Here is a 27,364-nt window from a genome sequence, read left to right on the forward strand (position 1 = left end):
ATAGCATTAGGGTCACGGGTCATGCAAAGGTATCCGAACCTAAATCCTCGCAAGTCACGTGATGGTTAGCGCAGCAATGGCGGCGAATATTATGAAATATTAACGTAGTGATAAACTTTGGGGCACTGTTTCATTAATCTAACATTTTATGTTCAAAAATAAAAAAAATGAAGTGTACAAAATATATTTAACTACCTGTATTAAAATAGCTTTTGTCCAGATAACGCAAATTGATTGAATTACAGTATGACATCAATATGTCACAATTCTGGTTGACTTTCAATACGGGATTGGCTTCAGCGAACAGGTGTAGCAGCACTATAAAACATATTCGCTGTAGTCTCTTTAGGTAAACAAAGCGCCGCAAGATCGCAATAAAAAAGTGATATTTATAATGACATTGAGACTTCACGGCGTCCTCATGGCAATCATGGCGATGCAACGATGCTTCCACAGCGCTTTAATGAGTTCGGACTGCGCTTCTATTGCGTTCGTTGCACTTTCACTGCGCCTTTACTGCGCTGTTATGGCGCTCTCACGGCGCTCACACTGCGCTGTCATAAAAGCGCAGTACACACGCAGTAGGCCCTATATCTGGGGTAGAGACTCTGCACAATCTCCGTACAAGGCTAGCGCTGTGGATAACCACCGCGTTCATTCGCCGAGTGACAGCGTTTGTTTTGAGCATGCTTAAAATGCGCGTTGTCGTACGGCGTTGTAGCCAAAAGTTCAGCTCACTATTCACGATTTAGCGATTAACAGCGATGAACAACATAAGCAGTTGATTATATAAACATTACAAATAAAACATTTTCAGTTTTTTAAGGATTCCCAAATAAACTGATACATTTATGTATATTGATAACTACCTTTTTTACAATTAGAACAACACCTATAGAACAGAATAAAATTATTAAATAGTATAATAAATTTCTGTATAACAATAATATTAAATATTTATTATAACTTTACAAATGTGTTATCAGACAATTTCTTTTGTTTGTTCTAATAAAATTTTGTCAGTGATAACCACACTCAACTTTCACATTTCACACAGAACTGGAGTAGATATAGGTCATATTATCCTAGAGAAATAACAATTGCAAACTCATTCACAGAATGCAGCCTTTTTTCTGAATAACTTACTGAAAAATGTCATCATCACCAATGTAATACAAATTTTATGCCATAATAGTAAAGCTTTTAAACAAAACATAGCTTATTTTCACCTCTAAATGAATATCAAAATTATCGGTGTCGCGAAAATATGTGACAACCGGATTTGTTTTCTGAAGAAATATTCACAATTTTGGTTGTTGTGCAAATAGTTGTTTGGAAGTTTATACTTTTTAAATATTTTATTATTGTTTTCCACTGGCGATTAAGTCAAGCAGATTAAAACAAAAAAAAAAATCAAAATTTGCCATTACTGCAATTTACGGTAAATTTTGGATTGATTTTTGTAGCTAATTCACGGATATTTGATGGCTATTGTAATGCTGGACAATATCTTTAAAGTATTTATACAATTTTATATGTATTTTTATCACCTGCATTTATTTTATCACCTCGGTCATACTTACAGTACACTGTAGTAAGCAACGCGTGACCGATAAAAAGTTGACACTCAATTAAATCTAACCCGCGGGTGTTTATTGGGTCTACAGCATTCTTTATCGATTTTACACCTTATATAAACACTGATGGAAGTGAAAAATAATTGCCAGATTTTGTAGCCAAAATTCATAAATAATCGCCATTATGTTTTCTTTCATTTCTTTCAGCCAAACATAAATAATTTTTCATTTAACTCCATAATTAATATCCTACAAGGATAAAATATAAATAAGAAAGACAATGTAGGAGTGGCTACTACAGGTTCACTTTAATTTTATCGAATAAATAAATATACATTCATACACATCGACGACACTTGAAAAAAAAATCACTTTAAACTAGTGAGGAGTGTCTCTGCACTTAACAATAATAACATATGCTCATATAAAAGTCCCATGTCGTCGATCCGAACATTCCAAAAATTGTGGTTCCGTGTAATTCCAGTGCACTGTAAGGAATAATATGTCTTAATACACACAAATGTGTTACCTCAAAGTCAGAACCACAAAACTCACTCAAACTTAGCATCCATCCTTGCAACGTTATCAAAAGACAACAAAAAATTGTCTACTCTGAAAAAGACAAAACAAAGATAATTTCCATATTAAATAAACATTAATCAATACCGTTGATTAACCTTAAAGTATACATTTTTTTTTTAAAACATTATTGTGACATTACAAAGTCCAGCATGACATATACAATCTTAAGTGTAATCTCAAAACGAGGGCGGGGTGGGTGGGCGTCTGTGTGTAGTGAAACTATAGAACCTCGAATGGTCAAATACTTGTGTGTGTTTTTGCGTTTATTTATACTCGCCACCGGTTGCCCATATGGGCGAGCCCTCCAGAAGAGTATTAGTCATTTTATTTTTCGGAGGATAGTGCGATTACAGATACAGAAAGATGCCCCAGTTCCAGAAGCTTCTCCTGGTTCTTTAGCGTGCCAAGTGTTTAAGCACCCATACACGGGACCTCGATTTAAAGTCTCATCCGAAAGACTGATTAGTGAGTTTAGTTGGCCAGCCCGGGAATCGAACCCACAATGTCGAGATTACAAGTCTCGCGCTCTAACCGATTGAGCTATGCGGGCTGGCTAAGGTCAAATACCCGTGTGCATACACCTTATATATTGACCAGTCTTACGCATCGATACGCTTGGTGGACAGCTGAAATACAGCTGCGCTGTCCACAGTGACCGAAAAATAATATTATATTAAAGACCAATGATAAATAAATTTATGTTTTCTTTCATTTCATTCAGCCAAACATAAATAATTTATCATTTAACTCCATAATTAATATCCTACAAGGATAAAATATAAATAAGAAAGACAATGTAGGAGTGGCTACTACAGGTTCACTTTAATTTTATCGACAGAAAAAGAGCGGGATACGTTTCATAAGTCGATGAATAATTGATCTAAATGCCCAGATTTAACGACACACTTCGTTTAATTTCGTCACTTTCTCTAATGTATAAATTTTTAGATGTCTCAGACTGCCATCTACCATGTTTTTGCAACAATCTTTCACAAACTCCTTGATTACTAGCCGAAGTAGCACCTCCTGATCTAAATGAATGCAAACCAAAATTGCTAGTATTCAAACCGATAGATGCTAAATTCTTTATGAGAATTTCTCTAGCACGCGTATAAGAAATAGGAGAACCCCCTCTCAAAACATATTCACCTTTTTTCTTGCAAAAGCTGACTTTCCTAAATAAGTATTCCCCCGAATCTATATTAATTTTCCCCATTTTTAAATACTTCTCCAAGGCAGTAACAGGACAGGTACTTATTAGTTCTTGCTATAACTACTGTAGCTCCCTTCCTTAATTGATCTGTTTTAGAAGATCCTAACATTATTTTGACCTGACTATCATCAATTTCTAAATCAGATCGTTTTAATTGTATTACTTCCGCAAACCGTAAGAATCCAGAAAAACTAAGAAGAGACATTGTAATAAATCTCATATCCATTAAGTTTACATTTGAATTAAAATATAAAACTAATTTAGCTAAATCTTCAGCCAAAAGAGGCTCTTTAGGCTTAGACGGCTTACCACACTCCCTTAAAATGCCACATTTAATATTTTTCACAAATTCAGAAGAACACGGATCTTCTAACCCGGCCATTTTATGAGCACAAGAGATTGAATACAAAATACTGTTTATTTTTGACTCTGACGAACCATAGGTGAAAAACTGATGACAAATATAAAGCTACATGTACATCAGCGCAGGTAAAGAGCTGAAATTGTATTTCTTACACCATGTACAAAACAACTTAAAATAGCATTTATATTTCTTTAACGTATTTTCCGCTTTAGATTTTAATGTGAACTTTTTAAGCTTTACATATTCTTCATGTAATTGTGTTGTGGTAATCTTAACTGGTCCAGCTTTCGCCATACTCCAACTTTTAACACGTCTGTGAAATGTATAAAATAAACTTCTATTTAAAGCAACATAACAATAATAAAAACCCAGCCCACTTTTACGGCAATCTCAAACAACAAATCATGCAGACCGAGACTTCTGCTACATAAATAGATATAAATACAGACATGTACAGAATTTGTGTACATTAACATCATTCTTTATCGATCGGATCGATACTTCGTCTGCATAGGATGCTAGACGGACATGTACAGAATTTATGTACATAAACCTCTCGATACTTCGTCTGCATAGGATGCTAGACGGAACATGTACAGAATTTGTGTACATCAACATCATTCTTATCGATCGGATCGATACTTCGTCTGCATAGGATCTAGACGGACATGTACAGAATTTATGTACATAAACCTCATTCTTATCGATCGGATCTATACTTCGTCTACATAGGATGCCAGACAGATATGTACAGAATAGTGTACATCAACTCATACTAAACAACTTACACAATACAATTTCGTCTACGTATTAATTAAAACAAAAACAGTCGTGTAAGAAGAATAAAAACCCACTGCTATCATGTCAAGTGCGATGTTGTCTGTCTACGACGCAAGACAGACATGTACAGATCGAATTTATGTACACCAATGTACACCAGTATATATGCATGTATTAAAGGCGGGGGACATGATGATAAGTAAACGAGAAAAAATGTAATGCTGTTAATCTGAAATACTTATTGCAAAAATAAAACTTCGTTCAAAATAGATTTATTCAGTTTAACTTGCAAATAGATCAACAACTAACAAAACTTCGTGTTTTCTTATTCTAAGCGAATAGCTAAAACTTTACTATTAAATCTTCTGGAATCAAAAATACAGTTAATGCAATTTTTGTTCATGAAAATATTTTGACCTGCTTTAAACTCTAGAATATCTTTGATAAAATCTTGCTTGACGCCATTGTTTTTAAACAAAATTGGACAAAATGACGAACTGGGCCATTTAGGAACTATCAGAGTGCCTTTCCCTTTACATGCTAAAAGGTGAAAATATAGTTCTAGAAACAAGATATATAGGTGGCACAAGCCAGTTATTGCAGTCTGACCAAGACTGTGTAAAAGCATCGATTGCCTCAGACTTATATTCATTAAAACAAAGAGTTAAACCGATTTAATTTGCGATTTTTGAAGCTGGCAAACCTATCTACTTCATGAGGACCCCACATTTGATCAATAAAATTGAAAAATTCGGTAGTAACCTCCCACTCATCTGAACTATATATTTTACTTATGTCGTCTGCTATCTGATTATGCTCACGTGGTACCCACTGAATGCTTAAATCTATGTTCCATTTAAACAAAATTTAAAGATATTAAGCGACTCAAGTTGCAAAATCTAATTTCGTGCTACCCGACTGAACAATTTTCACACATGACTGAGAATCAGAAAACCACTTTACTTTAGAATTTTCTAACAAACTTCCATAAGCTCGTAAAGCAAGATAAACTGCTCTTAACTCTCTAAAAGTTGAACTCTTAACCTGTTCTTCACTATTCCAAACGCTATGGAACACACTGTTTTTGCAGTCAACGATATAAGAACCACATGACAGATGACTTGCATTAGAATATATCAAAGTCTGTACCTGATTGTACGCCGACAATTTTCTGACATTTAACTTCTCTAAATTTTCAACCCAAAAATTTACTTCAGTAAGGCAAGGATGATTTAATGGCAATTTATAAAAAAATCCCACGACTTACTAGTTTCTATCTCTTTATACAAATACCTAGTCATCAGTCTTGCTATATTCCCAATAACGGGCATCATAGAAATGACTTTTCCTGTAATTTCGCTTAATGTCTAGCAGAGACATAAGGGAGAGAACCCAACAATAACTTGAGAGTTATGTTAAAATCATCAATTCTTCTTTGAGGAATGGATATACAAAATTTTTCACTGTTCCAGAAAATACCAATCCACTCCAATTCTTGAACTGGGAACCATATTGATTTTTCTTGATTAATTAAAAAAACCTGCCATCTCAAGACTGTTCTTAACAAAATAAGAATCGGCTTTAGTCTGTTCAAAAGTTTTGTTGCTACCCCAACCATCATCTAAAAACATTATAATTTTTATTCCGTTCAATCTCCAGTATTTAACCATTTCCCTTAACACTTTTGTAAAAATGTAAGGGGCGCTACTGATGCCAAAAGGTAAAACAGTAAAACAGTAGTTTTTCCCCTTTACTGAAAAACCTAAAAACGTTTGATGGCTTGGAAAAATGTCTAAATGATGGTAGCCCTTACTTAAATCGAACTTAAACATATACCCATCATGTGTAAAATACTCAAGTCCAACTTTCCAGTCCTCAAAAGATATTTTTTCTTTCCAAATATGTTCATTAACTTTTCTCAAATCTAAAATCAATCTCTTTTTTTCCTAAATTGTTGATGGAACCGTCAATGGATTGATAAATATGTGGTGTAAATGGAACCTCAACAACACAATGATTCTTTAAAAGTTCTGAAACAGCTTTTTCTACAAAATCCATATTATCTAATGCAGACTTGTTATTTTTAGAAATTGACCTTTGAGGTACAGAAAATAAAGGTAATTTGTATCCATTTATCAATGTATCTAAAATATATTCATTAGCTCCAATTTTTCCCCAAAATGATACATTTTTCTTGAGACGACCCTTTACATTTCCATTTAAAACCTTGCGTTTTTCAAAATCTAATTCCTGCATCTCAAAAATTTTTTGAACATAGATACATATCTAAATACTTATCATTAACTGGTGGCTGTACTTGTACTGGTTCCGGTTGTCTTACGTATGTCGATTCCGTCGGTACCCTGTTTTCCGGACAAGAAACGGTTGCATTGACGCCGGAAGTGCCCTCTGTACCCACATGCGTAGCAGACGTCATTTGGTGTTGCTCGTCTTTGGCCACGAAAAAGCTGATTGAAGTTGGGACGTGGTGGTGACCAATATCTTGGATCATCTGCCCTTGGTGTGGTTGATTTGTAACCCATGAAAGAAAGAGAATCACTCTTATAAGGATGAAAACGAGCTTGTTTTGAAGAAGTTGTCTTAACCTTTTTAATGGCTCTAGATTCGGCCTGCTTGAGTTTCCGTTCATCATCGCTATCGCTAGCGAGAGAAGGCTTCTCATATTCTCGGACTGTAGACCAGCCCCCGGGGGAACTATCTGCTATTTGTTTCAATTTATTCCTATGTTTAATCTTACTTATCAAACCTTTAACATCAGCCTTCAAATCTGATTTAGACAACTCCTTCAAAATCGACTCCAAACCGTCAAGAATTTCAAGGTTAAATTCGTGTTGAATTCTATGCGACTCTTTATTCAAAGTTACTTTTTTAACTTTAGACTTCAAACTTTGAGAAGTTATATCACTCTTCAAGTCAGACAAACGAGAATCAAAATAACTTCTAAATAAATCAAAGGCTTGAAAAACTTCGTTCCCTTCCCCCGGGGACTTACCTCGTCTATCTCTGGAACGCTCCTGTCCTTCTCGACTATCTCTCGATGGAAACTCACTTTGCCTGCTTGGCGAGTTTCTTCTAACTTCTGGTGAAATACTTCGTCTGCTTCTTGAAGTTCTCGAAGGCGAATACTGTTCTCTGTCCCGAGTTAAACTTTCTCTGGATCTAAATTGAACGTGTTCATTGCCACGTTGCTCATTATCTTCCATTACTATCGTGTAATTACGTCTGTGTGTAGTGAACCTATAGTACCTCGAATGGTCAAATATCCGTGTGCATACACCTTATATATTGACCAGTCTTACGCATCGATACGCTTGGTGGACAGCTGAAATACAGCTGCGCTGTCCACAGTGACCGAAAAATAATATTATATTAAAGACCAATGATAAATAAATATCTTATAAAATAATCGCAAATGGTGACTATGGCGACCGACAGCGTGAGCTCTATGTTATATAGTCAAATAAAGAAAAACAGAATGCCTAAGGGACGCCCAATACGACAAAATTGAAAATGTTGCAGTCTCGGTTCGATTGAGCCTTTTCATGAACGGTACTGGAAAATGCAAGTTACCGTCCACGCCCGCTAGCACTGGCTTAAGGAGAATTCAACATCTAAACATGAAAATGATGAAATTTTGAATTTAGAAACATCCACAGGTGTGTTCATGCTGCGGTTATCATTGAGGCTTAAATGTGACCCTTTTCGTGCTATTTCACGAAAAGAGGCATATGGTCCTAACGTATGCCCTAAACGTGAAAACAATTCAAGTTTGAATGTGGTTTTGAATTTGTTTTTAAGGTCTTTCCTAACGCACTCAATTCAGTATCTATATATGCACATCAAATGATTTGTTCAGGTTCTTCAGAATCATTGATTCAGAAATATATGGGATCTGAAAAAGATCGGAACGGCGACGGGAGAGTGTATTGTTTTTTTTATAAATATCGCACAGTATGTTTGGTTATTTCTGCAATGAGGGACCAATGTACAATGAACTGCTCGATACATCATATACAAATTTGAAGAATTCCTCATGCGTTTCTAATAAAAGTTAATTTGAATCAACCGTGATTCATCACCCATTATCAGAATATATTTTCTTATTGATGAAAACTTATTTCTTCACGAATTAAAAGTAAAATTATGTTCTCATAAGTTACTCATAATAAGCCTGTAATAAGTCTGGCAGACACAGCTTTTCTGTTTGTTACGGAAAGTTATTATATCATGGTTATTACTGATTGCGGATTGCCAAATTATAAATGGAGGATTTCGATTGCTGAATTATTTATGCTGCACTGCACAAAGCAATCTCAATTAAAAGTGTTTCAAAAGAACGATGCGAACAGACAATAGCCAAAATATCAATTTTATGATTTTGTACATGGGAAGAGTCACAGAAAGGACGAACTTGTATGGATGCCGGGAAAACAAAAGAGATATAAAGGGCATTTTTATAAAATGCCATAAATTTTTAATAAATGTCATAATGCATAAAGTTTCCCGCAAAACATATCTGGGTACGTGATACAACCGGTCTCAATCCAGTACGGAAGTATACCCAACCCGTTGAACTTATAGTCTAGAAAGTAGTTCTTTTAAATTATGAGGCGCTCCAATTTAAGTAATCTCTTGCTTGATTGATCATAATTAAAGTGTATTTATTGCATCTGTGTACTTTTTTGTGTTATATTGTGACTTTAAAAGTGTTTTGTGAACTTTCTAGGACCTCATTTGTTGGCGGAATAATTAAAGATGTACTACCAACCAATAGTCAGGAGTTTTTAAGTGGTGAAACAGTGTTATAACAGAATGAAGATTTCTGAAAAAAGTAGATGGCTAACATATTATATTTCGGGCATCATTTGACTTTGATAGTTTGGTGTTTAAAGTTAAAGACTGTATATAATTCATCAAGAACAGTGGAATCCAAAATTAAAAAGACTCCACTGAGGTTTTTTTTGACATGATGGGACTGAACATATTTTTTCCATATAAATGGACCATTTGGTTTTAACCACTAATCGTTGTGCAAAATTTCAGATCATTGGCGCACTTCGTTTTTCTGGAATAACTATCCAAATTGTAAATAAATGACAAAAAATGAAAGACGTTTAAACGCTTTTCAATCAAAACGGGCTAATAAAAACATAAAAATACGATTTTCAATTTATTTCAAAGAAATCTGTTTTAAAAACCTCAGCTCATGCATGTAAGAAATGCAAATGTTATGTTTTAGGCTTTTAAACCTCAGTTTAGTCCCTTAAAACCTCAAATATGGCTGATTTACTATACGACAAAGACTACGAAAATTCACTGGGCCGAGACCAACCGCCACAAAGGGTTAGTCCTAAAAAGGGGAAAACCCGACCCCACCTAGAGAGTAAACACATTTTGATGACAACTGAAGCAAAATACATGGAAAAAAAAGAGTTAGTAGAAATGAACGTTATTGCAATTTTTGTTATAAACATGACCGTGAAGGTGAATATCACTTTTCACTTATACATGTATGTCTATATTATAATATAAAATAAAGTAAACGTTACTATTATGTTAAACCTAGTGTAATTCTACATGTAGAATTGATAAATACAAAAAAATGAATATTCTGGATATCCAAGCCTTGTTATATAAAGCTTGCACTTTTTCATTCTTTAAATTGAATATACCGGTAGTCTCAAATTATGAATGTGTGATAATGGGCTTATTAATCCATTATATAGCGATTTTTATTATGAGTACTTTTTATGTATATGTATAATGAATATGTACTTGAATAACTTTTTTCTGTTCTGCTCACATTTACTTTATTTGCTTATGCAGTTCATTTTATATTCTTCTCTAAGGGCGTTACATCAAAGGCTGATTTTATATTCTTCTCTAAGGGCATAACATGAACAACTGTGTGAAAAATGCTATAGTCTATCCCCTCAAATTTGAATATTCCATTTTTTATTAAATATAATAGTAAAATCATTTAAATTAATGTCATGTTTACCAGTCAATATCTCTAGGCATGTTTTTCATTTTTCCCTTAAAGTCAGGAATATGGTCAAAATGTTAAAATTATATTTTCCCCGTTGACTTACGTTGTAACCTGACGTGACGTCCATTTCAAAATGGCGGCGCCCATACAGTAATCCAAACTCCTCACAGTGATTACCTCCCTTGGCAGAATTGTAATCACTGCCTTCAAAGACGTCACATGATGATGAAAGTCACATGACGTAACGTCGAAATTCAAATGTAAATATCGACCGTTACAAAGAAAATCTAACGTTATTTTTCTCTTTCTGTTTTATTTTTAACTTTTAGTGCCTAAGTTCGATATATTTTATCAAAAAATTATCGAAAGTATACAAAATAACGAAAAAAAAAAATTCAAAAGCCAAAAAATATAAAATATCAAAATATCGTCTCGGTAGAAAATAATTTCATAATTTTTAAAATTATTTCTAAATATTCATATTATTTATTTATTTATTCATAAACATTGTTAAATAAATGAGAGAAAACTCATCTGATAGATAAAAGCAGTAGATAAAACACTTTTTGAAAAAATATAGTATATCAGAAATTCTGATATATTGGGACCTTGGTGGCAGAGATCTACGCCGAAGAATTAAGGGGAGATTGACAGTAATCATTTAGGGTTCGTCTCACAATTAGCGTGAAATGTACTCGGTAATTATAAAAAAAATGATTATTTTTATTTACTTACTTATCAATAACTAGCTGTTGTCATTAAAATGAAAAATGAGAACAAAGTTGGTGTCAAAAGGGCAATTTTACTAGCAAACTATTTATTTAAAATCATCAATTAAAAATCATTTGAAGTGAAATGTCAGTAACCGCTTTTTAAATTATAACAAACAAAGATTTATATAATTATATTATAACCATGATATACTGTCGTATTTTATATTCTTTTTAAGAGAAAAAGAGCAATAATATGAAGTGATTTGATTAGATAGCGCGTATGTTGAAAACCGCAACGCGTCGTAAGGGAACGGGAACACTAGCTAGAAGACTAAAAAATGGTTCTTCGCTAATGTTTAATTTTCATAATTCTGTAGTTGTCTGAATTCTGTCCATAAGTATGTACCACGTCTTTTTAAAAATAATTAAATTAACCAGGTCCGATGGAATACACAAATATGTTACCTTTCTTATTTTGGGTGCGATGTTCGTGCGCTAAAACTTTTCGTAGGTTTTAACTTTCACAACAAAAACCTGACGTTAGAAATCGCAAATAAATATTACATTATCATGCAAATCTGACAAGAAGTATTTAGAAAGGGGAACTGATTCACTATATCTTCAGTATTGGTTTGAACAGTGTCTACTTAAACTAGCCCATTCGCTAATTAATGAAAGCACACAGACTCGCGTGTGCGTGCGAGGAAGAATGTAAATTATAAGAATATAGTTTGCGCAACCAAACGTAGGCCTATACACGTAAATACAGATTAATTTTCCGTCTCATAATTTAACAAAATGTCCAAAAATGCCGGCAGTGATATGATATTATTAAGAATACGATGGACTTGGAGCGTACAATAAGGGACAATAAGTAAGTTGTTTTTTTTGTAGACTCAAAGTGTTACATATTATGTTAATATGAAGGGGATATCGAGTCAAAGAGAAACACAGAGTGTTGTCCTCAATAATTTTAGCCTTCTTAAAATTTGAAAATATTCAGTGAAAAAAATAGCTATATTTTTCGCGGGAGAAAAAAATAACGCATATGGTATATTTTGTAGCTAAAAGAGTAGGATTTACAGAAGTCTTGAATAACTAGATAATGATTTTATGTTGGGAAATCACTTTTGAGAAATATATAAAAAAGTTTCAAAACATAAAATAAAAAAATAGGTTATATGTGAGTTAATGTAAGAAGTATTGTACTGTCATTGATTCATGTCATTAATGTGTTTAAAATTATTTAAATGTTATCAAACGTTTTATAGTTAGATATTAATTGAAGGTGTACTTTAAACATTCCTGCAAACTCTGGGTATACAAAAATTATTGTAAATAACATCAAGACACATTTTTCTCGCTTAAAATTATCTGTATGAGGTTGCATATATCTAACCACCCTCTGTCAATGCCGCAACTGGAATCATCCATGAAAAGCGCGAGTCATAAAATATAATATTTTATTTTGTAAATTGTTTTTGACTTAATAATGTTTTTTTTTTCGTCAGGAATTTTTCAAGAGTTATAAACATTGTAACGTTGAACTAAAATTGATGGGCCGTTCTTGAATTATGGATTTGGAACATACTGAATTATGATGTCTTTCATTTACAGATTTCATTTGCTAACCCAGATAGATCTAACTGCACAAATGGAACAATGTTTTAGTAATGAGACGGATTATAAAATAATCTGGATCATCATAAGTGTAGGAATCATGCCATTCAGGAGTTTCAAAGTAAAAAAATGGGATCTACGGAACTGGATAGAAACTGGCAATGAAGGAATCTTCAGATTGCGAATTGTCGTGACGTTTATAAAGATATATTTCGAAATTCATAAGGATTCTATTTAGCTTAAAAGTAGGTGCAATTTCTTGATCTACTCCATGTGACTCGATGTTCTTGTTGCTTTTTTAAAAAAAGTTTTCTATCATGCATTGCAACCAAACTGTTACATCTCATAGATCCAGCTTTCAGGGCTGGGAATCAAAACTACGTCGTATCCTACAAAATGTAAACAAACGCCGCCATCTTGGAACGAAAAAAGTATGTTTTTGTTTTTAACTCTTTTTGTTGTAAATGACTGAAAACCAGATATATGTTTTAACACGCTACACTATTTTCCGCTTCATTGGGTATATGTTGCTTGCACAACTATTTTGTAAAACAAAAGTTATAGCGGGGCAGAATTTTTATGAAATTGTGTTGATACGACACAGTTCATATTGCTTTATCTATCGTTTTTTTCTTCAAATCAATTATATCTTTGTTTCAGAGTTCACCATAAACTTCGAGATATAACTTTGCATCATTTATTAAAATTTCATTATAAAGGTATGTTTATTTTCTAAGAAAATAATGATTTTACGAATGATACGACGTAGTTGAAAATAAAATATGATACGACGCAGTTTTATTTTTGACAGTTTTTTTTCAACAGGGATAATTTCGGCAATATATTTATTTTTCATGGAATAATCACTTGCGCTAGATAAAAAAACCTAGATCATTTGCGGTGTATAGCGATGTTCTGTTGCTTTTGATTATTTAGAATACATTTTGTCATGTCCAATACTAGTATAACATTTAATTTGAAAGTTTACATTGCAGAAGCTACTTTTCAATTAAACATGAACATGTTACCTAATTGATCATAATATATGAAATAATTCCTTATATTTTCCTATATGTTCAATATTATCGCGAATTTTTTTTCGCAAATAAAATGTAGAAATCAATTGACTTGAATTCATTTTGGCTAGCTACGCTCTAAGTTAACTGTGGTTCTGCATGTTCTGGATAATGATAATGTTTTTTTTTCAAACTTTCACTCTACACATTAGCTTTACTGGCGCGAGGACCTCTGGTGCGCTTTTGGGCATTATTTCAGGCAAAATGTTGCACCTGCAGAGAACCATCGATATTTTGAAACTAGCTTGATAGGTTTTCCACACGAAAGAATAAAAAGTCCCTGGTAATTTTTCGAATTCATAGCAGTTCAGTTCATGTGATTTGAATTCAGTAAACATAAACAGCTCGACCTCGGTCGGACACATCTGTCTGATTTAGGTTTTTTTCAACAAAATTTGTTAACGTCAACTGTACTAAAAAGCAACTTTTTTATTAACTTCTGGCGTGAAGTTTTAAGATTATAAATATTTGAATTCATTGTAAAGAAAATAACATTTAAATTTCTTATTCCGATAAGACTAGCAGAGAAATTTTCAATGTAAACAGGGGGTAATCCTCTGTGAAGTCATTTTCTGAAAACTTTTGTTTAGGTTTTCAGCCAATTCATTATCAAATAAAAATCACACTTTAGTATCTTGAGATGCCATGTCTTTAGGCTGTTGTAAATTCGATGCGATAATCTGACCTAAATTTTCTGTTCAATATTGTGAAAACTTCTTCAATACTGATGAATATGGTCAATATGGCGATAAGTCAATATTTACGTGGCTAACATAAAAAGTGCTGTTTTAGTATATAAATAACACATGGGTTTTTGGGTAACAGTAAAAATATCATCCCGAGGAAAATATAAACAGTATTTTACGAGGGATGATATTTTCACTGTTACTCACAAACCCATGTGTTATTTATTTTATTACCCCGAACAAAAATACTACGATAATCTGAAATTGTCACCTAAATCTTGAACTGTAACCAAAATAAACCAAGAGTAACAATAACTTAACTGTCCTTACGTTTTAAGTTTTAAGTGTACTTTAGGCCTACTTGAGAAGCTTTCTTTTTCTTTTATTCTTTATGCATGTGATGATATCTACAAATCATAAACATACAATAAGCTAGGTTTTATTCAGAAAACAAAACACTAACCCATTTACACGGTTATGATCTGTGAAATCTGATCCTTCTGTTTCCAGAATATTCTTAGCATGGCTTTTGACAAAATAACGATGATATCCTATGTCTATCCACCATATTTGTAACGTTTCACTGAATAAAATTGTTAAATTTATAATCCTTTGATGCATGCTTAAATCGTCTGCTTGTTCCAGTTTGACACATAATTATTTACATTGCAAGTACTTCCGTTGAAAACAGACGTTCACTTTTTAACTATTCAGCAAAAAGATATTTTATACACGAAAAGCACACCAGGGTGCAAACAACTAAATTTTATGGGTGTCATAGTTACTCCAGAGAAGAAATTGATGTTCTATCGGGGTTTAACGTCGAAAATAATCAGAATCGAGAAAAAAATGGCGGCCATTTTATTTCATTTTATTTTATTTGGAAAATAGACCACGTGACCAGATTTTATACTGTTAAATAGTTTCTATGTAACAGTACAAAATTCTTAGTCACGTGGTACACTTGCATTAACAGTAAAAAACACTCCCAAAGGCTTAAGTGAAATTAGCATTACGAAAAAAGTGAGGGGTCATAATAAAAAATAGTGATTTTTGTGGGAGGAATATATGCAGAAGGTTCAGGATTTACATTTTATCGAATATGATAACTCTGCAAACTTAATAAACTGCAATAAAGACTGCACTATAGACTGAAAGTTTATGTAGTAATTTACAATCAACTGATAGACTATTTTGATAAATTGCACGTGAAGTGTAGCCGACCAGTCACATGACGCTCAATGAACTTTCAAGTATACTGCTCAACTTTATAAACGCATAAACATGAGTAATACGCCAGCGCAGAGAAATCGTAAATCATCATCTGACACAAACCGTGAAATCAACGAAAATTCACAAAAGGTATTAGACATATCACATAATCAATCATTTGAACTGTCTTCAATACCGGAAGTAACAATGAGTAAAACCAAGTTGGATGATAATTCTCTAGAACTTCTAGCAGACAAACTTGAATATAGAATTAAACATGCCTTGGAATCTACACTTCATTCATCAATTAAAACAATAGTTCATGGTGTTATATTGGGTCTCGCGACAAAAATAAACTCATTAGAAACTGAAAATGCTACCCTAAGAAAGGGTATTGTAAGTCTTGAAAAGAGAGTACAAAATCTCGAAACTCAACGTGATGCCGACGACCAGTACAGTAAACGTAACTTTCTTAGAGGTGTTGACGAAAGTACAGGAGAAAACCCAGATTCCCTCGTGATGAACATTTGTAACACCCTTAAGACTGGTCTGAGTCTTGATGATATTGACCGGTGCCATAGAGTAAGTAAACCCAAAGAAAACGGTTCACGAGACATACTTGTAAAATTTATTTCTTACAGAACCCGCCAGAAGCTATACATTAAACGAACTGATCTAAAAAAAGCCGAGCATGGATTACGTGGCACATACATTAACGAGCATCTGACCCAGAAACGTTCCAAATTGCTTTATGAAGCCAGAAAACTAGCAGGTAATGGAAAGGTCCTAGGTGCATGGTCAGCGGACGGTACGATACTGGTCAAGATATTATCATCGGGCGCAAATCCAAGTGATGACAATCTTTGTACTGAATATATCCGCATCAAAACCAGCGACGACTTAGCAGCTTTTCACTGATAATAACAAACTTTTGTTAAACAGTGTACTATACGTAGTATATCGTAGTAACTAGTATATACCGAATGTGACTATCTCATACCTGATAACTATTGAAGCATATCACTTTAGAAAAGTGTCCAACTAATTATATCATTGTATGCTTCACACTGTACTATGCTGTCAATATTCACTTATTATTGATAGTAAACCGTTTTACTTTTAGTAATGCGTTGATATATCCTTGTTTATAAACATGCGAGAAACAAGGTTGTAAATGTTAATTCTTTAACAGAATTTAAAACACTATGCAATGTATATGTTATGAATGTTTACTAAAATATTTTCCACCACTACAAATCAACGAAAAACACACTTGTATATTAAACTTGAAGTATCTTAAGTTTAATACTGCGAACATTATCGCAGATATATAAACTTCATCTTCTTATTATAAATAAATATTTAAAATTCACAACTTGAGCTGTAGGAAATCTGATTGATTGATACTTTTTTGCGTGATTTTACTATTTCTTGCTACAGTTAAACTTATACGAGTTGTTTTTGCTAGCATCATACATTACTTAAATGATATTTGATAGTGTTGTTTGTCATTAAATGTGTGAAAACATGTTACTTTAATTGATGCTATTAGATGGTGTCTTAATAAAATGCAAGTGCATATAAGTATGCTCTCAGTTAAATATGTAAATATAACCGTCACCTCTCCCATTGTCAGATTGGTCAAGAGGCTGACTCGGTGTTATTTGGCCCGGCTGTGGAAGCGTATTTTTTTCTACTTGCATGTATATACCTATACTGTTATATATTTATTTATACACCTTTGACGCGGCATTACTGGTGTTATGTACATAATTGTATGATTGATAATTTCGTATTTTTTGTTGTAGCTGTCTCTTTTTTGTAAGTGCATGCATACTAAAAATATTTTATATTTATGCAATTTCAACTTGATGTTATAAAGACTGATATCATTTGTGTAACAGATAAATATAATTACGGGAAAACATTTTACTTTGAACGTGCGTGTATATCAATACTGGTGTACATGTATTTACATAAAATCTGGTGACAGGGTCAGTGGCTAAACTACACACTTTATATTTTTGCACCAGAAGATGTAGTTGCGTAACTTAAATTATTTAATGATTTAGAAGACAAATAACTATTGACAATTTATTGAGATCTCCCTTTTTCTACTTATTTTGTTCATTACATACATATTAAATTATTCAATGGTTTACTAGACAAATAATTATTGACAATTTATTGAGATCTCTTTTTTCTACTTATTTTGTTCAATACATACATGTTAAATTATTTAATGGTTTTCAAGACAAATAATTATTGACAATTTATTGAGATCTCCTTTTTTCTACTTATTTTGTTCATTACATACATATACGCTTAATTTCGTTCTTTCCAATTATTTATTATTACAATATAACTGCACATTAATAACTTTAAAATGAATCTCTTAGTTCTTTTGTTATATATTTTTCTATCTCACACGAATCATATTTATACATTATGATTAATTTTAATTTTCTTTTTTACTTTTTCCTTTTTTACTTCTCAAAGACCGATTTGATTTATCCTTTCCTCTCGATAGTTATTTCACTGTCTATTATTTACATAATTGAACTTTCTGTGATGACTGGTGTGTCTTGTATGTGTTTTGAACAAGGAATAACATGAAGATGAAACCATTGGCCAAACCAGTCATCATCAATTCGTTCAAACTTAACTCACATTGGCGATTGTATGTCATATTTCTTATATTCCTACACCTATCAATACCATCTTCCATGTTGATAAGGCAATCTCTACTCACTGATCAGAACGAAATATTAAACTGTACTTTCAGTTTAAAAACGAACATCTTTTGAACTTCACCACAAAAATGTAAATTTTCTATTTGAATTTGTCTTTTTAATAAGCACCCAATTTCCTTCTGGTTTTTCATTTTTGTATGCTTTTCTGGTGATGTTGCACCCAACCCCGGGCCAGACTTTTCAAAAATCAATTTAAAAGTATTCCTTTCACAAAATCCAATAGCTTGAAGATTTTTCATTTTTTTTTATGTGAAACAATGTTAGAGTTTAAAATAAACTAGAACGCTTTCCCGAATTAAAAGGGTTTTGATACCCTTTTTCTTGAATCAGGGCTAGATAGTTTACACCAAACTGTTTAACTTTAAAGCTTTCATGAACCGAAAGGAAGATCGTTTAGAGGGCAGTCACGGAGGAGTTCTGTTGTATGTAAAAAGCTACTATCGTTATTTATTTACGTCGTCATGACTTGGAAATTCAAGGAATTGAGTGCATTTTGGTTAAAATTATTAGCAAGACAAAACACTTTCTCTTTGGTACTTACTATCGCCCACCTAACATTTCTACACTACACTACTCTACAACACTCCTTAATCGAAGATCCCATTAATCTTGCTGTTGATTCCGGTATACCAAACATCATAATCATGGGAGACTTCAACATTAAAATGCTTAATTCTACCGCCTCTAGAAAATTAATCTCACTTAGTCAGCAACTTTATCTTACTCAACTTATTTCAGAGCCAACCCACTTTACTGAAAGCTCCAACTCACTAATCGACATTATTCTCACATCGAATCCTTTATTCATATACACTGTTGGTGTTGGTGATCCTTGTCTAGACCAACCTGTTCGCTATCACCGTTCGTTTTTGGCCTGATAAATTTTAATAAACCAAATACTCCCACTTATACAAGGCATATATGGCTGCTTGGCAAAGGCAACTATAAACAACATCGAGAACTTGCAGCTTCAACAAATTGGCACCAATTTAAAGATCAAAGCATAGATATATATACGCACACAAAATCACAGAAGCCATAATAGATATATCAAAAATATGTATTCCTAACAGAAACGTAACCATTAGACCAAATGACCCACCCTGGTTTCCTCCTAACTTAAAGACACTTATCAGACAAAGACGTATATATTACAAAAACAGCTAAGCAAACCAACACAGAACACGATTGGTTGCACTTTAGGACACTTCGCAAAAATATTATATAAAAAATAAACATTTCTAAAGCGAATTAACTACAAAATCTTGCAAATTATCTTAAGACATCACAGCAAAACACAAAATCATGGTGGTCCTTGCTGAAAAATCATTTATAAAACCCTGTTCCTCTTCCTTTATTCCTCCTCTGCAAAATAGTGATATTTTAGCTGAAGACAAAAAGACAAAAGCAGACATACTGAACGACTTTTTTATTGACCAAACACTTTTTAATGAACCAGAGCAAACTGCTGCGATTTTCCAGCAAAATGAACCTCGTACATCAAATATGGAATTCTTTTCTATAACACCCGATGAAATTTCACTTGTCCTAAAACACCTACCATTGGGTAAAGCAGCAGGTCCAAACGGTATAAACAATATAATTCTTGCAGAGTTGTATAATGAGCTTTATACTCCTTTAGCCGATTCGTTAAATGAATCTGTATGTTCTTCGGTATTTCCCATATGTTGGTAAGAAGCATTTGTCTCGCCTATATTCAAATCTGGTGACCGGTCTATTCCTGGAAACTATCGCCCTATATCTCTTCTTTCTACAATTGGAAAAGTTTTCGAAAGAATTGGTTTCAAACACCTCTTCAACTACCGCCACTTCAACAACCCTCTAACACCTTTGCAGTCAGGCTTCAAACCTGGTGACTCAACAACAAACCAGCTAAAATATCTGTACAATTTCTTTACTGAAGCTATTGACGCCGATAAGGAAGTCCGTACCATATTCTGTGATGTTAGTAAAACATTCGACAGGGTGTGGCATAAAGACCTATTGTTTAAATTTAAATGTATGGGCATCAATGGTAATTTGCTTCCGTGGTTCTCATCCTATCTCCATGACCGCAGGCAATGTATACCTGGTGCACATTCTAAATGGAACACTGTTATAGCAGGAGTACCTCAAGGATCTATTTTGGGACCTCTTTTGTTCTAAACGTGAATAAACGACACTGTTACATGTGTTATCGATAAACAAGCTAATATTCGCCGATTTGCTGATGACACGAGTCTATATCTAATTGTAGATGATCCTACCTCTGCTGCTACCACTCTTAATTCTGATCTCTCTCTACTATCTCCGACTGGGCCAAAACCTGGTTGGTAAAGTTCAACCCGAAAAAAATACAGAATATCTCATCTTGACTCGCAAAACTGGCAACCAAGTCCATCCACCCTTAGAGATAAAAAATTGGGAGACTATTCAAGAAGTTACTCATCATAAACGTTTTGGTGTATTTTTCTCTTCTGATCTCAGATGGAATATTCATATAAACTATAAAATTGAGAAAGCCTACAAGCGTATGAATGTAATGCGAAACTTGAAATTTATCCTTGATCGTCACTCACTGGAAAAACTTTATATGTCTTCTTTAAGAATACGGTGTTGTTAACTTTGATAACTGTACATCTCAAGAGAAGGAAACAATCGAAAAGGTTCAGTACGAGGCAGCTCGTATTGTAACGGGTGCAACCAAACTTGTGTCAGTTGTTAAATTTATGTCCGAGGTAGGGTGGGAATCCCTTAAATTTAGTCGTAACCAACACAAACTTGTTTTTTTTTATAAAATGACCAAAAACCTTGGTCCTCCTTATCTTTCTGAAATGCTACAAGTTTCCACCAATGAACAATCATATAACTTACGAAATCAAAACTATTACAGGGCTCCTAGAGCTCGTACCACGCTATATTATAATTCTTTCTTGTCATCCACAACTAGAGCCTTTATCTTCTAAGTGACGTTCGCAACTCTCCAACATTATCGTCATTTAAAAAGAGTATATCTCCTAACATTCAAAAGCCACCGAAATATTTTTACTATGGCAAAAGAAAACTCCAGATTTTCCACACACGTCTGAGGACCAACTGTAGCTCTTTGGCTGAAGACCTTTTTTCTAAAAATATCATCCCCATCATATGTGACAAGGTTCATAACCCTAGCACCAATATTTTCAGATTTATCACCCCTTGAACTTAGAATTTTCCTCAAAAAGTACTATTTCTTACTGTTTCTTCTTTATTTCTTAAGGGATCAACCTCATACTTCAAATATATTTACGTTATCATCATCCCCATCTTATGTGACAAGGTTCATAACTCTAGCACCAATGTTTTCAGATTTATCTCCCTTTGAACTTAGAATTTTCCATAAAAATGTTATTTTTTACTGTTACTTATTTATTTCTAAAGGGATCAACTTCATACTTCAAATATATTTACGTTATCATCATCCACATCTTATGTGACAAGGTTCATAACTCTAGCACCAATATTGCAAGAATTATCTCCCCATAAACTTAGATTTTTTCTACTAAAAAATGTTATTTTTTATAACTTTTTTAATTTTTAAAGGTATCTACCTCAAACTTCAAATACTTATTCCTTATCACCAATTACATTTTATGTGACAATGTTCATAACTCTTGAAACAGTATTTACACATTTATCTCTCTTTGAACTTAGGATTTTCTTTAAGAAATATAATAACTTCTTTACTTTTTAAGGTATCTACTTCAAACTTCAAATATATATTTGTTATCATTACACAAATGTTATGTGACAAGGTCCATAACTTTAGCATAACTATTTCTAGAATTATTCCCCTTGATCTTGGAATTTATGTTAACAAATATTTTTTTTTACTATAACTTAATACATAATTATACGTAATTGATTTTTCTTTCATAGTTTTGTCCTCCTTACTGCGTCCAGTATTTTATTAGTCGAGCTTTGCTGTCTCCTGTGACAGCTCTTGTTATGGAACCAATGAGTGACCTCTGCTTTTGACTTAAGTTGAAGAAATGTTGTTGGACGTTATTAGCATACCTAGCACATAATTTAAATAGTTGAACCAATATGCAGCCTGCAATGAAAGTACAACTGCGTCGTATCATATTTTATTTTCAACTGCGTCGTATCATTTCGTCAAATCATTATTTTCTTGGAAAATAAACATCTCTTTTTAATGAAAGTTTAGTAGATGATGCAAAATTATGTTTTGCAGTTTATGATGAACTCTAAAAACGAGTATATAATTGATTTGAAGGAAAAAAAACGATTGATAAAGCAATATGAACTGCGTCGTATCCACACGATTTCATAAAAATTCTGCCCTGCTTCGAGTTGCATGTTCGGTATAACTTTTGTTTTACAAAATATTTGGGCAAACAACATATACCGAACGAAGCGGAAAAAAGTGTAGCGTGTTAATAGATATATCTGGTTTTCAGTCATTTCCAACAAAAAGAGTTATAATTATTTATCATTTAATGATTAACGTGTCGTTGCCCTGTCCTTTTTATGTTTGGGGTCCGCCTGGGCTCCTTGCTATTATTTCTTGTTGCTGGGTCATATGGGGGTTGCGTTCATTGAACGCCGCCTTTCCTTGTTGATCTTGTTTATCATATTTTATATACAAAAACATACATTTTTCGCTCCAAGATGGCGGCGTTTATTTACATTTTGTAGGATACGACGCCGTTTTGATTCCCAGCCCTGGCTTTGTAAAATAATCATAAAACGACCCCGAGAACATCATGTACATTTTAGAAACATGACACGTGCTTTCTCAATTTCATCTCCAAATGAAGAGTACTTCGGCAATGACTACGGAAAATAAAAAACAGAAATTTGCCGTAGAGAAATAAAACTTTACTTTTACAAGAAAATTAGGCACTTTAGAGAAAAATCCTGAAAAATCTGGAGGGTGACTTTTTTTAGTTTACAAACAAGTTTAATTTTTATTCAACGTCGTTTTGTTAATTCATACCAGGCAAAAGTTCATTTCAATTTTTAATGGGATAGACTATAATTTAAAATAAAAATGTTCACAATAATCATTCATCATCAGGTATTTCGAATTTGTCATGAAATGTTTATATTTAGTACTGATAAATAGTATTGATACGATTAACTTTTAGTCAAGTGCAATAGACCCGCTTATTTTTCACGAAGTGAACTTGTAAACTATATTATTTTGTAAATCAAGTCATTGTGTTTTTTAAAAACCAGTTCAGCCTAACATAAAGAGAAAGGTCACGTATTTTCCGATCCTTTTCAATTGTAAACTTAAACTGGAAACTTGACATTATTGTAATTTTAGTATTTTTATCTGTAAATTGAACTTTAAATATTGCGTATTTGAGGTACTATCTAAAAAGGTGATATATACTCAGTGTATACAATTATCTTACGGAAGCAACAAGCATATGTAAAATATTATAATGAATACTCGTATAATAGTAATTTATTCAATCATAGATTTTATTCATAACTTATGAATTATCACCGCATTAAAATGTTAAAGAAAAAAATTTGGGGATAAAATTCCTTTTATTATATTAAACATTGGCGGAAAAGAATTGAGACGTAATTTAAATATACGAATGAACTCGAAAAGGCTTGTCAAGCCTAGTGAGCGTTATTAAAATTCTAGGAATCAAATTTCAGCCTAATGAAGATTAAAATAGTGTGAATTCATTTATATTTTAACTTCTTTTCATCTAATTTTGACAATATCTGTCAAAACTTAAGACCGGTAACTATAAAGCTTTATAAATCATCGTAAATCCATGTCATTTGCGAATTTTATAAGGGTTGATCATTGATCTACTGTGTTAAACTCAAAAGATAAATGTACTACAGGAACTGGTTCTATATGGATATAAATCACAAAGAATGTAACTTGATGCGCTGTTAAAAGAGTTATTAGACCTAGTCATCTTAACCATTGTGGGAGTGTTTATATAATATAATAGATAATTGGAAAAGGTTTATTTAGTTCGTTGAAACAATAACAAACTAGCTATCATAACAATACAGGGCAAATGTAAATATGCCATTAGTTAATCATATCAAAGACTGTAATATTGTATCTGTTGGATTATATTATACGTGTGATATTTGTGAAAGAATAAAGCTACTTCATGTTCTATAAACTGCGTTGTAACAAGACTGACAATAGATATTTATGTAAGTATTTACATACAATTCAAAATGTATTTTCTTGAAAAAAGTATTTTCCGTATAAAGAATTGATAGTTGTAATTGATTGATTTACACAATTAAATAGACATTTTCAATTTGCAATTCCTTACTCATGAACTGTTACCCAATAAATGTTTGATTTTTTCACTCCTTATTCGTACTATATTTTATAGAAAGATTTATAAAGTCGATTTACTAATTTTACAATCACATTGTTAAAAAAGACTTTAGATTTTCCAACAGAAGTATACTTTTACATTCATTAAATATTGCATATTCATTCATATTTTGCACTTAACTCTATACATTTGCATTTAAAGATATACACATTTGTATACTGCTATTTATGCATATTGTCATACATTATTGATGTGTAACATTTTACCACAGCTGTTTCTTTACACTGCCCATGATTATAATTTAAATTATATACATTCCATATCCTTGTACGCCATCTTTTGTATGATAAATCAATTAGAAAACAAGAGGGCCATGATGGCCCTGAGGTCGCTCACCTGTATATAGGCCCCCCAACACCCCCCCCCAACGTTGCAGGGCCAATTTAACCAAAGGGCTTTTATTTGTACAAACTTGGTAGACACCCATAAGCAGATGTTTCATGCTAAACATCTAAGCTCTAGCTTATTGGGCTATTTAAAAGAAGATTTTTTTAAAGTTTTTACTATACACATATAGTTAAAAACAATGACACCCCTGGGGCCGGGCCAGTTATGACCCCAGGGTTTTTATTTGAACAAACTTTGTAGACACTTACTAGAATATGTTTCATGCTTAATATCTAAACTCTAGCTATTTGGGTTTTTTCAAAGAAGATTTTAAGTTTTTGCTATACACATATAAGGAAAATCAATGACCCCGGGGCGGGGCCAATTTTGAACCCAGGTCTTTTATTTGAACAAACTTTGTAGACACTCACTAAAAGATGTTTCATGCTTAATATCTTAACTCTAGCTATTAGGGTTTTTTCAAAAAAGATTTTTTAAGCTTTTGCTATATACATATAAGGAAAATCAATGACCCCCGGGGCGGGGCCAATTTTGACCCCAGGTCTTTTATTTGAACAAACTTGGTAGACACCTATTAGAACATGTTTGATGCTAAATATCTTAACCATAGCTCTTTGAGTTCTTTAAAAGAAGATTTTTTAATTTTTACTATATGCATATATAGGGAAAATCAATGATCCCCGGGGCGGGGTCAATTTTACCCCAGGGCTTTTATTTGAACAAACTTGGTAGACACTTATTAGAACATGTTTCATGCTAAATATCTTAGCTCTAACTCTTTTGGTTCTTTAAAAGAAGATTTTTTTTAAGTTTTTACTATATGCATATAGGGAAAATCAATCACCCCCCAGGGCGGGGCCAATTTTGACCCCAGGCCTTTTCTTTGAACAAACTTGGTAGACACTTATTAGAACATGTTTGATGCTCAATATCTTAGCCATAGCTCTTTGAGTTCTTTAAAAGAAGATTTTTTAAGTTTTTACTATATGCATATAGGGAAAATCAATGACCCCCCGGGGCGGGGCCAATTTTGACCCCAGGGCTTTTATTTGAACAAACTTGGTAGACACTCACTAGAAAATGTTTCATGCCAAATATCTAAGCTCTAGCTCTTATGGTTTTTTAAAAGAAGATATTTAAAGTTTTTTCTTTCGGTGGCCATGGCAACCAGAGTTCTGCATGGAATTAAATTCTTTGAACAATTTTTAAAGGTGACCACCAAAGGAACATTCCTGTGAAGTTTGGATGAAATAAGCCTTGTGGTTTATGAGGAGATGTCATTTAAAGTAAAAGTTTACGGACGACGGACTACGGACGACGGACGGACGACGGACGACGGACGGACGACGGACGCCGGACGAAAAGCGATCACAAAAGCTCACCCTGTCACTTTGTGACAGGTGAGCTAATAAGAGAAAAAATAACTTCTAACATGCTTACATTGAAATCTTTATGTCAGGTTTAGAAATTGCATGTATTTAAAAGGACCCCAATGAGGTCTGCAGGGATAGGAATTTATGTATCATTTGATGTTGGTGCGGACAAATAACGTGTGCACAAAGTATCAATTCATTCGCCCACTGTCAAAAGAAAAAAGAAAAGAAAAGATAAAAAAGGTTCTTTTTTTAAACTCAATTATGCGTCTATTAGTGAATTTCTTATTAATTGATATATTCTTCCTTTTAAAGTATACAAATTGTACGTTTCAATTGAATGACTGTAAGAATATCAAATTTTATACTTTTTGATCACCTTTAGTTATAACTTCGAATACAGTTCATTGTTTACAGCAAAGGACTGAACATTACAGTTTTAAACATGCATGTACGTATTTTATTTTAAAAATAAAGGTTTCATTTCTGGTCCTATTTTCAATATAACCACAATAATTTTTATTACATTGTCTTTGTCAAAGGTTCAATATACTTTAATTAGTACGTTAACGGGCATATTGATTTACTTAATGTACTTAACTTTCTTTTATTTAGGTCATAGCACTCTAACAATGACTTTTGCTACCATAAAAAGTATTTAA

The 27,364-nt window shown here is 33.0% G+C and overlaps 1 protein-coding gene across 2 annotated transcripts in view; it reads left to right on the forward strand.

Moving 5' to 3' along the window:
- LOC132732833 (uncharacterized) overlaps positions 1-27,364 on the forward strand; it is a 127,484-nt gene that overhangs the window by 82,160 nt on the left and 17,960 nt on the right. Inside the window, exon 1 of one of the 2 annotated variants that reach the window (XM_060719350.1) lies at positions 24,499-24,787. The exons of the other annotated variant lie outside the window; for it this stretch is intronic. The gene's annotated coding sequence lies outside the window, so the exon portion shown is untranslated. Of the gene's footprint in view, positions 1-24,498; positions 24,788-27,364 lie in introns of those variants that run through there. 2 annotated transcript variants of the gene reach the window in all.

The sequence above is a fragment of the Ruditapes philippinarum genome, unplaced genomic scaffold (assembly GCF_026571515.1).
Source record: "Ruditapes philippinarum isolate M1 unplaced genomic scaffold, ASM2657151v2 ctg3445_1_1_1_1, whole genome shotgun sequence".
NCBI classification, from domain to species: Eukaryota; Metazoa; Mollusca; class Bivalvia; order Venerida; family Veneridae; genus Ruditapes; species Ruditapes philippinarum.